The sequence below is a fragment of the Aotus nancymaae genome, unplaced genomic scaffold (assembly GCF_030222135.1).
Source record: "Aotus nancymaae isolate 86718 unplaced genomic scaffold, 86718_ANA_hifiasm-v0.15.2.pri h1tg000032l_0, whole genome shotgun sequence".
Lineage (NCBI taxonomy): Eukaryota > Metazoa > Chordata > Mammalia > Primates > Aotidae > Aotus > Aotus nancymaae.
This window is the reverse complement of record NW_026988445.1, coordinates 23,739,154-23,750,044: the sequence shown is the minus strand read 5'-3', so window position 1 is coordinate 23,750,044 and position 10,891 is coordinate 23,739,154.

Here is a 10,891-nt window from a genome sequence, read left to right as displayed (position 1 = left end):
CCTAGCTCAGCCTCTTGAGTAGCTAGGACTACAGGTGTATGTCACCATGCCAGGCTGATTTTTGTATTTTTATTAGAGTCGAGGTTTCACCATATTGGCCAGGCTGGTCTCAAACTCCTGACCTCAGGTGATCTGCCCACCTCAGCCTCCCAAGGTGCTGGGATTAACAGGCCTGAGCCACCTCACTTGAAATGCAATTTTGATATGGCTTTGCCCACCTCTTCTTTGCCCCCGTCTGTAAGGTGTAGATTTCCAGGGATAGCAGCTATTTCCTAGGACCCCTCCTTTTTAGTATAATCTCTTAAGATCCCTTCAGTCCCTTGAGCCTACTTATAACTGCTCTGCTCCTTGGGTGCTCAAGATTTTAGCATCTTGCTCTTCCCTGATTAACAATTCAGAAAAGGCATCAAAGAGGGAAACTTCTGAGTTTGGAATGATTTCCCTGAACTTCTCTTCTCTGATTTGGCTGATTCAGTCATGGATGACTTGCCAGGAGCAAACCCCAATTTTTATCTCACCTTCCTTTTATGAGGTTGTCAAAATCTCTCCCTGTGTTGCTGCCTCTTTCCTGCGTTTCTCTGACTGGTTTATCAGAGTCTAGTTTTATGCTACTTATTAGCAAATGTCCCTAGCAGAAAAGCAGCTCACATAATCCCACCTCACATTTTTGGGGTTCTCTGTTTTCCAAAATCTTGGCCTCTCACATGATGCTTTCTTCAGAAGCTCTGCAATATATTCAAACACATTGATTTTATATTTTGACTGACTCATCCAGTTGTTCTTAGTGGGGGCATGGCCTTGCTGGAAAATCCTTCGTTATGTCCCAAATTGGTTTCATCTCACTTTAAATTCCATGACTAATGCAATGAAAATCTCAACAATTACATTCAATATGTTCTCTTATTTTATACAGTGATATCATTATAGTGGCGATGCGTTCAATGCTCTGATTTTGCATGAATCCTTTAAAATTGCATGCTGCTGGTGTCTAATACTCAGAATAAAAGCAACGTTTTAAAAATCAAAGCATCTTTTCTCTTAGGGACAGTATACAGCTTTCTAAAGATAAAACCAGGACCAGAGTGTTGGGTTTGATTCACAATTTTCAGTCCACGGATTTTAGAATGGCCTCTGATAAAGGGAAAGCAAGTTTTCTCATTCCAATGATTACAGGCACAGGTAGGTGCCAGATGGAACTTTAAGGGCTAACAATGCTCTCTTTAATCTTCATCATTTTTAACAGAAGAGCTTTCATTTTAGCAAATGTATATATAATTAAATTATGAAGCAGATTTTGTACGTGCGTCAGCTTATTCTCTAAGAATTTTCTCTTCTAGGAGCACCTTGGAGGCAATTAAATAGCCTCATTCTTCATGTGTAAAGTTAAATTAAAATTGTAATTTACTTGATATTAAATAACTTGATATTTGGTATGTTGCAAGTCTATGGCCTTCTTGAAATTGTCCTCCTTCCATTGTCCTTTTCTTTTTCTTATTAGTGATTAGACATAGACCCTCTCTAGTGCATTGTGGGTGTGAATTATGTACTAGTAGGTTCAAAACCATGCCTTCTAAAATTCTGTAGTTCCTTTACAAGTTTCCGTTGGAAATCAAGATAAAAACTATCTTGATACCGGGAGATAACTAAACATGGATTTCCATACAATATTCTTGTAACATTCTTTAAGGCTACCATACAGAAGATTGTTTTTCACCTGTTACATAAGGTGAAGAGAGCTTTCTTTAACAACCAGGATGGTTAAATCTTTCACAAGGTTTGAACAATCCAACTCTTAACTTCCTGATTTCTACTGCCTTAGTATTGACAGAACAAGAATTGAGCAGAGGGGTAATAATAGGTGTTTCTTTTGAATATTGACATGTAGCTTTCAAAGAACCTAAACACCAACTTTGGACATTTGTGCTGATGTGTTCTTAAATCAGTGCCTTAAGAATCAGGCATGGTGCCAATGTAAACGAATAGGACTTTAGAGCGTGATGATCTTGATGTAAACTAGCCATCTCCTTGGGTAATTGACTTAATTACTCAGCTCTATAAAAATGAAAGAATATAACAATAATAATACTGTCCTCAAAGATTTTCTAAAATACTAATCAAAGAGTGTTTGTGAAAGCATTGTAATCACTAAATATCAGATACATGTTAGATTTTATAACAACTAATAATTAATAAGAAGAATAATACCAATAAAAAGGAACTTACACACGTACTTAAAGAGCCCAATCAATTCCAAACCATAATCTAATACTTTTATTAAGTAGACAATGTACTTCAGGTGTATAAAACTGAATTCCGAATGTAGCATTTCCTTAAGATCTTGGTATAAAAATTATTGTGAATCTTGCATTTATCATCATAACTTCTAAACTCAAAATTAGATTTATCATAGTAGGTAAGTACTTCTAATATTTTAATTTGCAAATGACCCAGTGTCTAACTTATTTAGAATGCACGAATACTTGGATTCCAAATGACTGTTAATTCCGTAGAGATGGCAATGTGGATAACCTGGAGAGAGACATCAGCGTTGCATTTCATTTTGATTAAGTTCTTATTCCAATCTGAGTTAACATTCATAAAACCAATATCCTGTGTTAAGCTCTGACCTAGTCTGGGTTCACAGCTTCTTTGTTTATTCATTGCCATGTTCTGGAATCGTTATATAAACAACTTCACAGATATTTTGGTGCACTACTTTTTCCCCAGAGTACATCTATTGGTATGTTTATTATATCAAATATTTCAATAAAGTACAATTTCCTGAAAATCGTTTTCTAAATGCTTCTAGACTGTATTTGTATTTTGTGGAAAGTATGATTTTAAGGCTATATACATTAAAAAAAAAAAACCCAGCAGAGAAATTATATGCCCCTGGGAAAACCAAGTGATAAGTTAAGGATCACTAACAAATAGTACAGAGTTAGACTGTGTAGGTGTTTTCCTACCTGCAGAGTGAAAGTGGTTCTATTCATTTTAAGAGAAAGGCAAGGGGAATCTAGGAGCAGGAATGAAAAATTTGAGCCGCTCTTGCCAATAAAGCATCAGCATGAGGAGTTTGTTTACTTCCACAAAATTCAGAGCTTCCCTTGCCTGAGGTGGTCGCTGGGACCTGGGTGGTCTCACAAAGTCTTGTATGATGGAAGGAGGTCTCGGAGGGCTTACGCTCCTCAGCATGCAGAGACCCAGAGAAATGTGCTTTGCCTCGCTTTCTCATTTGTTTTATGAAAATCCTGTTTTCTTGGATTTTGCCAAACAACTTTTGCATCCTTCTCCCTTTTTTCCGTGTATAGTTCTAGTGGTGCACGGGTGGTGAGAGTAGCTGAGAAAGGTCAGCACAAAGCTGCAGAATTCATTTGTTAAGGTTTGTGCACACACGCACATAAACACACACACAATCAATACAGATACAGTACAGACGACTGAGAATGAACACGGACAGTAACCAGAGGGGTATTCCCTTAGCTGCCAGCAAACAAAACTACAACAATGACTTTCTGTTCATTTTGGATATTGATCTGTGATTGCCCTTTCATTTCTGCAGGTTTTCCTTTCATTTCATGTGCTTTTGAATTCCTTGGCTAGAGGATTTCCTAATCTCTTTCTACTGTCTCTGGGATGACACAGCCAATGGGAAAGGCAAAGGGTTATGATTTCAATTCAGCTTCACTTTTCTCGCTTGTCCTCCCTTGGCTTTGTTGGCTGTTGTTACTTTCTGAGCTGCATCTTCCCACATGTTCTGTGGTCTCACATCCTGGCAAGAACCCAGTCTGGTACTGAGCATCAGTAATAAAGTATTGAATTTGCCTAAGGAAGTTGTTAATCCTATTGTGTTCATTATTATGAAATACTTACGAAACTGCAGAAAAGAAAAACCCCCAATATTTTGTCCCAAAGAGGGCTAGAACTTTTAAAAAACAACACAATAAAAGTTGTGCCTGGCACATATTGACATAACCTCAATTCAAAAGGTATTTTTTGTTTAACCTGTACAAATTACTAAAGCATTTAGGAGAAAATGGTAGATTAATAAGTACAGACTCGGCTGGGCCCGGTGGCTCACACCTGTAATCCTAGCACTTTCGGAGGCTGAGGCGGGCAGATCATGAGGTGAGGAGATTGAGACCATCCTGGGAAACATGGTGAAACACCGTCTCTACTAAAAATACAAAAAATTGTTCGGCGTGGTGGCACATGCCTGTAATCCCAACTACTCGGGAGGCTGAGTGAGGCAGGAGAATCACTTGAACCCAGGAATCGGAAGTTGCAGTGAGCCAAGATTACACCACTGCACTCTAGCCTGGCGACAGAGCCAGACTCCGTCTCAAGAAAGAAAAGAAAAGAAAAGAGAAAAGGTACAGGCTCCATTTTGAAATAATCCAGAGATTAATGCAGACACAAATAAATAAGTCTAGTTACATTCGGATTGAGCATGTTATTTTTGTTATGATAAAGTAATAATCACCCAGATAATGAAGAAATTATTTATTTATTTAGAGACAGGGTCTCACTCTGTCACCCAGACTGGAAAGAAGAGGCAGGATCACAGCTTACTGCAACCTGGACTTCCTTGGGCTCAGGCGATGCTCCCATATCAGCCACCTGAGTATCTGAGACCACAGGCATGCATCACTAAGACTGGCAACTTTTTGTATTTTTTGCAGAGACAAGATTTCACCATATTGCCAAGCTGAAATTCTATATGTCCAGCTGAAAATCTGAAGAATTGAAATTAGAAGGCATGTTATCCAACATGAAGACAACCACATAAGGAAAATTTAAGGAAATAAATGATCAAAGATTGAGAATTGTTTATGTGCCTTATTCAACAAATAGCTATAGAGCATTTTAAATAATGTTTAATAAAACAACATGTTGTTGTCATTCTATAACTAGAAAATTGTGTTCTATCATTCAATCTGTATTTATTCTGATAATTTGTAAAGAAGTTCATTCTAATATCAGTTTGGAATATTTGCTAATCTTGAAACATAATTCTTACTAAAAAAATCACAAATGCCCATTTCTTTTTCTATAATCAATCTCTAAATGAGTAGTTTGTTTTCTAAGTCACTTGATGAAACAATTAGGCAAAACTGGATTGAGTTGGTCAATCTAATGACAATATCTATCTCCACAGACTGGTTTTGGCTGTTGTTGGACTTTATACTAATGGAACCATACAGTATATACTCTTTGGTTCTGAATTCTTTTGCTCCACGTGTTTTTGAGATATATTGATGTCTCTAGGCGTGCAAATAATTTTTTGTTGTTGTCAACGTTTCATATTATAGATAACACATTTTTAAAATTTCCTTGTACCATCAATAGACAGTTATTTTCTTTTTTCCAACTTGAGGACATTATGGATTAAAATGCTGTTTTTTGGAAGCTAGGACATTCTTGTACTTATTTTTCATAGAGTTAGGCATGCACTTCTCCTAGGAACATGCATAGAAGTAGAATTGCTGGGTCATGAAGAAAGAGACTGTTTAGTTTTTATCAAACATATTTTCAAAGTTGTTCTATCATTTTACACTTCCACCAACAATAGTTGGTGATATTAGTTGCTCCATTTTCTCCCCAACACAGTACGGTATTCATTTTTAGTTTAAATCATTTCAGCAAATGTGAAATGGTATCTTATTTTGGCTTTAATTTGCATTTCCTTTATGCTTATGGTCTGGGGTCATTTAGGTATTTCCTTTTGTGATATATCTGCTTAAGTCTTTTCTCATTTTACCTTTTATTTTGATCTGTATCTTACTAACACCAAGAATTTTTAGGACTTCTTTATATATTCAAGATATGAGTAGCTCATTGTATACATGTATTGACAATATCTTTTCCCAATAAAAGATTTTTATTTTAATCTCCTAATATTTTCTGTTGTCTAGCAGAAATGTTTACATTAAATAAAGTCCAATGTATCTAATTTTTGCTTTTATGTCAAGGTTTTTTTAGGTGTTGTTCAACAAATTTTGCCTACTCCAATGTTACGAAAATATGAACCCATGTTTTCTTCTGTAACCTTTGTAATTTGACATGTCACATTTAGGACCATGAACCATTTCCAGTTAATTTTTGTATAAGGCATGAAGAAAGGCTGAGGTTCGTGTTTCCCTACAATACCCAATGACTTCAGTATAGTTTATTGAAGAACATCCAGTAACTTCTGAATTGTGGTGTGTTTTCTGTTGTAATAATTGGATACATATACAAAAGTGAGTCTTGAAATGCAATGTGACCCTGGATTGAATCCAGGAACAGAAAACAAATAGTGGAAAAACCTGGTAATTCCTCAATAAAGTCTGCAGCTTAGTAGTAATGTACGAATGTCAGCTTCTTAGTTTTGACAAATGTACCATAGTAATGTAAGATGTTAATATTAGAGGAAATTGGATGAGGGAGTATATGGAAACTTGCCATATGTTTGCAAATTTCAAAAATACTTGAAATTACTCTGAAATAAGTAGTTAATTTTTAAGAAGTTGGGTCTGCTTGGACTCAATTTTGTTTCTTCTAATTATTTTCCTACCTGTACATTGATTCCACACTGCCTTAATTACTGTAGCTATTAGAAATTCTTGAAATCTCTGATAGGTTTAACCAGTTGAATGTGTGTTGTGGAAGTGAATTTTGACAGTTTTGGGATTAATCCTTAAAAAAATCTGTCAGACTCTGCTTTGCACTTTTAGGAGACTCAATTTCCAACTAAGACGTTCAACTGCCCCACTGAAGCTCTGACGTGGCAAGAAAGAGAAGAGGTTCAGTTATCTCAGAATCTTACCTGAGCCCAGCCTTTGAGATGTTCCAGAGTGAGACATCTTGGAAGGTCAGGTTATTGAGGGAGGCTGTTGCTTGTGTAATGCTAAAGAGAATTCTTGAGCTGTGCCTGGTTAAGAACTGTGAAAGACAGTTTCTAAGCCACTGAATTTTGAAGTGGTTTATTATGCCACAACAGCTAACCAAAATAACAGCTCAAAACAAAGGTCAAGGCTAAAGGTAGGGTAGGTGATCACTGAAGTGAAGAAGGAAGAGTCAAGTGACTGGAGGAGGGTGAGAAATTGCAGATGTGTGAAGTAAAAGGAAAGCACATGGCCTAAGATAATGGTCTGAGGGATACTTGCATGGGTCTTTCCAAGAGATGAAAGGAAGAAAAATGAATAATAATGAGTAGCCACTTCTACTTCTTGTCATGGGAGAGTGCAAGGGTTAGACTTACTTTCCTGCCTTCAGCAACGACATTCACTATCAGACAATAAGCAGTACTGAACTGATTCTGAAGAGAAAGGGAGCAAACATGGTGAACTCTATGGCTGCACCAAGTTCTACCCACAAGCAACTTCTGAAACATGGTGCAGGAAAAGAGCTTCCAAACGGAGTCAATTACCTTGCTTAGTTGAGAAGACAGAAGCTAAAGTTTAGTAAAATTGCTGCAGGCAGAATTCGTAAGGCCGAATGTTGAAAATAATGGTACCAAGAAGAGAAAGCTCCAGAAATCAGCACAAGCATCCCCTTGACTCTACCTGTGAACATGCATCTACACCCACAGAAGATAAGGCTTCACAAGGACAGTTGGGTGTGGCAAAGAGGTAGGGATGCCAGGACTCTTTAAAGTGTTCGATTCCCCAGTGTGCAACAGGACTGGGAAATGTTTGAATTCTAGCTGGTGTGCCCTGCTAACCTTAAAAACAAGCTTCCAAATGATCAAACTGATTTCCAAGTAACTTAATCGCCTACCAAAGCAAACTTCAAAATTCTGAAGGGAAGGAAACAACCGAACAACAGAAACTCTTTAAAGGGAGAAAAGAAAACTTAACGTACAACAATGTGTGATAGTCAAAATATCACATATCTAATAAAAAGTTATTAAGCATAAAAACAGAAAAAAGTGACTGGTTAGCATAGTATGCAGACAAGAAAAGCAACAGCATTTTTAATTCTGTCATCTATAAGATGAGAATATTAGAGTATGTTCTAAATGTGCTCAATATGTTCAAGAATGAAACTTAATTGTGACTAGCGTGAAATGAGAAAGGAGACACATAAAAAACAAAAGAACTTCTAGTTCCTTCTATCTGCTTTCCTTTTATTCCACACATCTACATATTGCTCCCCTGCCCCAGTCACTTCTGTCTTCTTTCTTAACTTCAAATACAATATCTGAAATGGAAAATTCAGTGGATAGGATTCCAAATAGATTACTGTGGTGACAGTTTCATCGGTGTATACACACTAGTTTTTACATTTGTAAAAACCCACCAAAATGCAGATCTAAGTGAGTATATGTTATATTACATAAATTATATTTCTCAACAAAATTGAATTTAAAAATAGTGTAAAAAATAGCCTGAAATGCAGGATCTGGATAGGGAGTGAGAACAGTGGAAAAAATATTAGGAATTACATGTGAATTCAGATAATAAAGGATCTTGAATTTTATCTTAAAATTGTGGCACTTCATTCTGCTTTCAAGCTGTTGTAATATCCAATTCTCACATTTTGTTGTTGAACATGCTACTTTATGAATCAGTTTATTTTTGTATCATATAATCAGACACATAAGAGACTTATGAAATTATTAGGAGGAACTCCATGAGCATGGCATGAATCAAATAGACTTTAGTACCCCAACTGAGGTATTTCCACAATGAAGTGATAAATCCTTCTCTTCTGCATTTAGAAATATCATTTATGATCATACCCTTTACTTTAGGTGATTGTGGACAGAGGACACTCCTCTTTCATTGTTTCACGATGATCATTCTCCAAATTAACACGTTCTGAGGGTGACATAACTTTACAAGTTTCGAAGAATCTTCATATATACATTTTATATATTTACATTTATTACATATATACCTATTTACATTTCATATACACATAGTTTTAATTACACTAGTCATAGACATTATACAGACTGGCTTTGTTTATATTAGCTTTGTTATAGCTTTTTTTTGAGACGGAGTCTCCCTCTGTTGCCAGGCTGGAGTGTAGTGGAGCGATCTCGGCTCACTGCAACCTCCACCTCCTGGGTTCAAGAGAATCTCCTGCCCCAGCTTCCAGAGTGGCTGGGACTACAGGCGTGTAGCATGATGCCCCACTAATTTTTGTATTTTTAGTAGAGACCGGGTTTCACCGTGTGGGCCAGGATGGTCTTGATCCCTTGACCTCATGATCCGCTGGCCTCAGTCTCCCAAAGTGCTGGGATTACAGGTGTGAGCCAAAAGGTGAAGGGGAAGAAGAGAAACAAAACTGACACTTACTGAACATGTATGATGTGTCAAGCAGTATAATACAGAACCTCTACATGCTGTCTAAGTGAATCCACACAACACCCTTGAGAGATAAAGACATATATCTCTTTTAATAGATGAAGAGACAGAGACAGTGGAGCAAATGCCCAGGTTAGTAATAAATTAATAAAGGGCAAATGTTGGAATCCAAATATCTGGCTTCAGAAATCTATGTATTTTACTAATGAGAACCGCCTTATAAAAGTTCCTAAAGAGAATCTAACTTGAGTCCAGCATATTTCATTACAAAATAATGTTCTTCACTGTGCAATTGCTGGTCAAACTTGATATTAATCTACTATTCATTAAAATTAGTTTTATAATATAACAAGCTTTAATCCTTCTTAAACCTGTGATCAATTTTTTCTTATTTGAATGTGAAAAAAGTAGCTCAGTTTATACATAATTGTATCAGGAACATGACTTAAACCAAACTTTCATATTGGTGATTTTTAAGATGTTTAATTTGACATCAATTTTTTTCTATAATTTGCAGATTTTCATAGACTGTATTCACAAAATCATTTTCTGACACAATTATCTCATTCTTTGATTTAACTTCTAATAAATGATGCTAGTTTTCTATTTTGAAACATGTCTATCTTAATTACTGGCACTAGTATTACTTTTTCTCCAGACATACTGATTTTTCTCATGTTGGGAAGCATGAAAGCTTTCCCCCTAGAGTCTACAACATGAAATATTTCCTGAGAGTCATGTCTCTAAATTGATAGTCCAAGAGTCCCCTGGGATGTAACTGGGTACTCATATGAAGGTGATTTTAAAACATTTTTTATGCCTGGAATAACATAAATACATTTATAACAAGATATTACAAAATAATCTTATAAAAAGTAGAGATACAATTTAAAATTTGGGGGAAATTAACAGGCAATTAACAGGGTTACTTTGTTCCCACTGTGCTCTCTGCAATGAAAAGAATCATGGACCCAAATGAATCTTACAGAAGAAGCTTGTGATGTGGCTGAGCAATTTCTATTATTTTAAAGAACAAAGCAATAGAGCTAGCTTTTCAACTACCAAATATATCTTTTTAAATAGAATTGAAAACACTTGATCTCTCGCCATGACATTGAAATGCTCTTAATTGTTAAAACAACGAATTAGGCTCATTAAGTAATATTTAGAAATGTAGTTCTCCGTGCTTAGATTTGTTCTCAAGTCAGTAACAGCTGACAGCACCTTGCTGTTTATAACTAAGAGTGGAAAACGATGTTGGAACTGTAGATTTAACTAACACGTTTGAAATAATTTCTAATCAGGTGACGGACACGTTTGAAATAATTTCTAATCAGGTGACGGACACGTTTGAAATAATTTCTAATCAGGTGATGAATCTAAAGTCCTGCTTTCTTTCTCTTTGGTTTTATAGTTCACGGAATTTCAGAGAGTTAAAAAAGGTCAAACACATTCAGCTACTTAAACAAGTGTAAAACCTCACCAGTTTATCCAAACATTACCCCTCTTTAGACAAAACTCATATCATTTCCTAGAATATTGTTTGCCTGTGTGTTACCTCACAAAAGTGGTACTCTTACAAATTAAATACATGA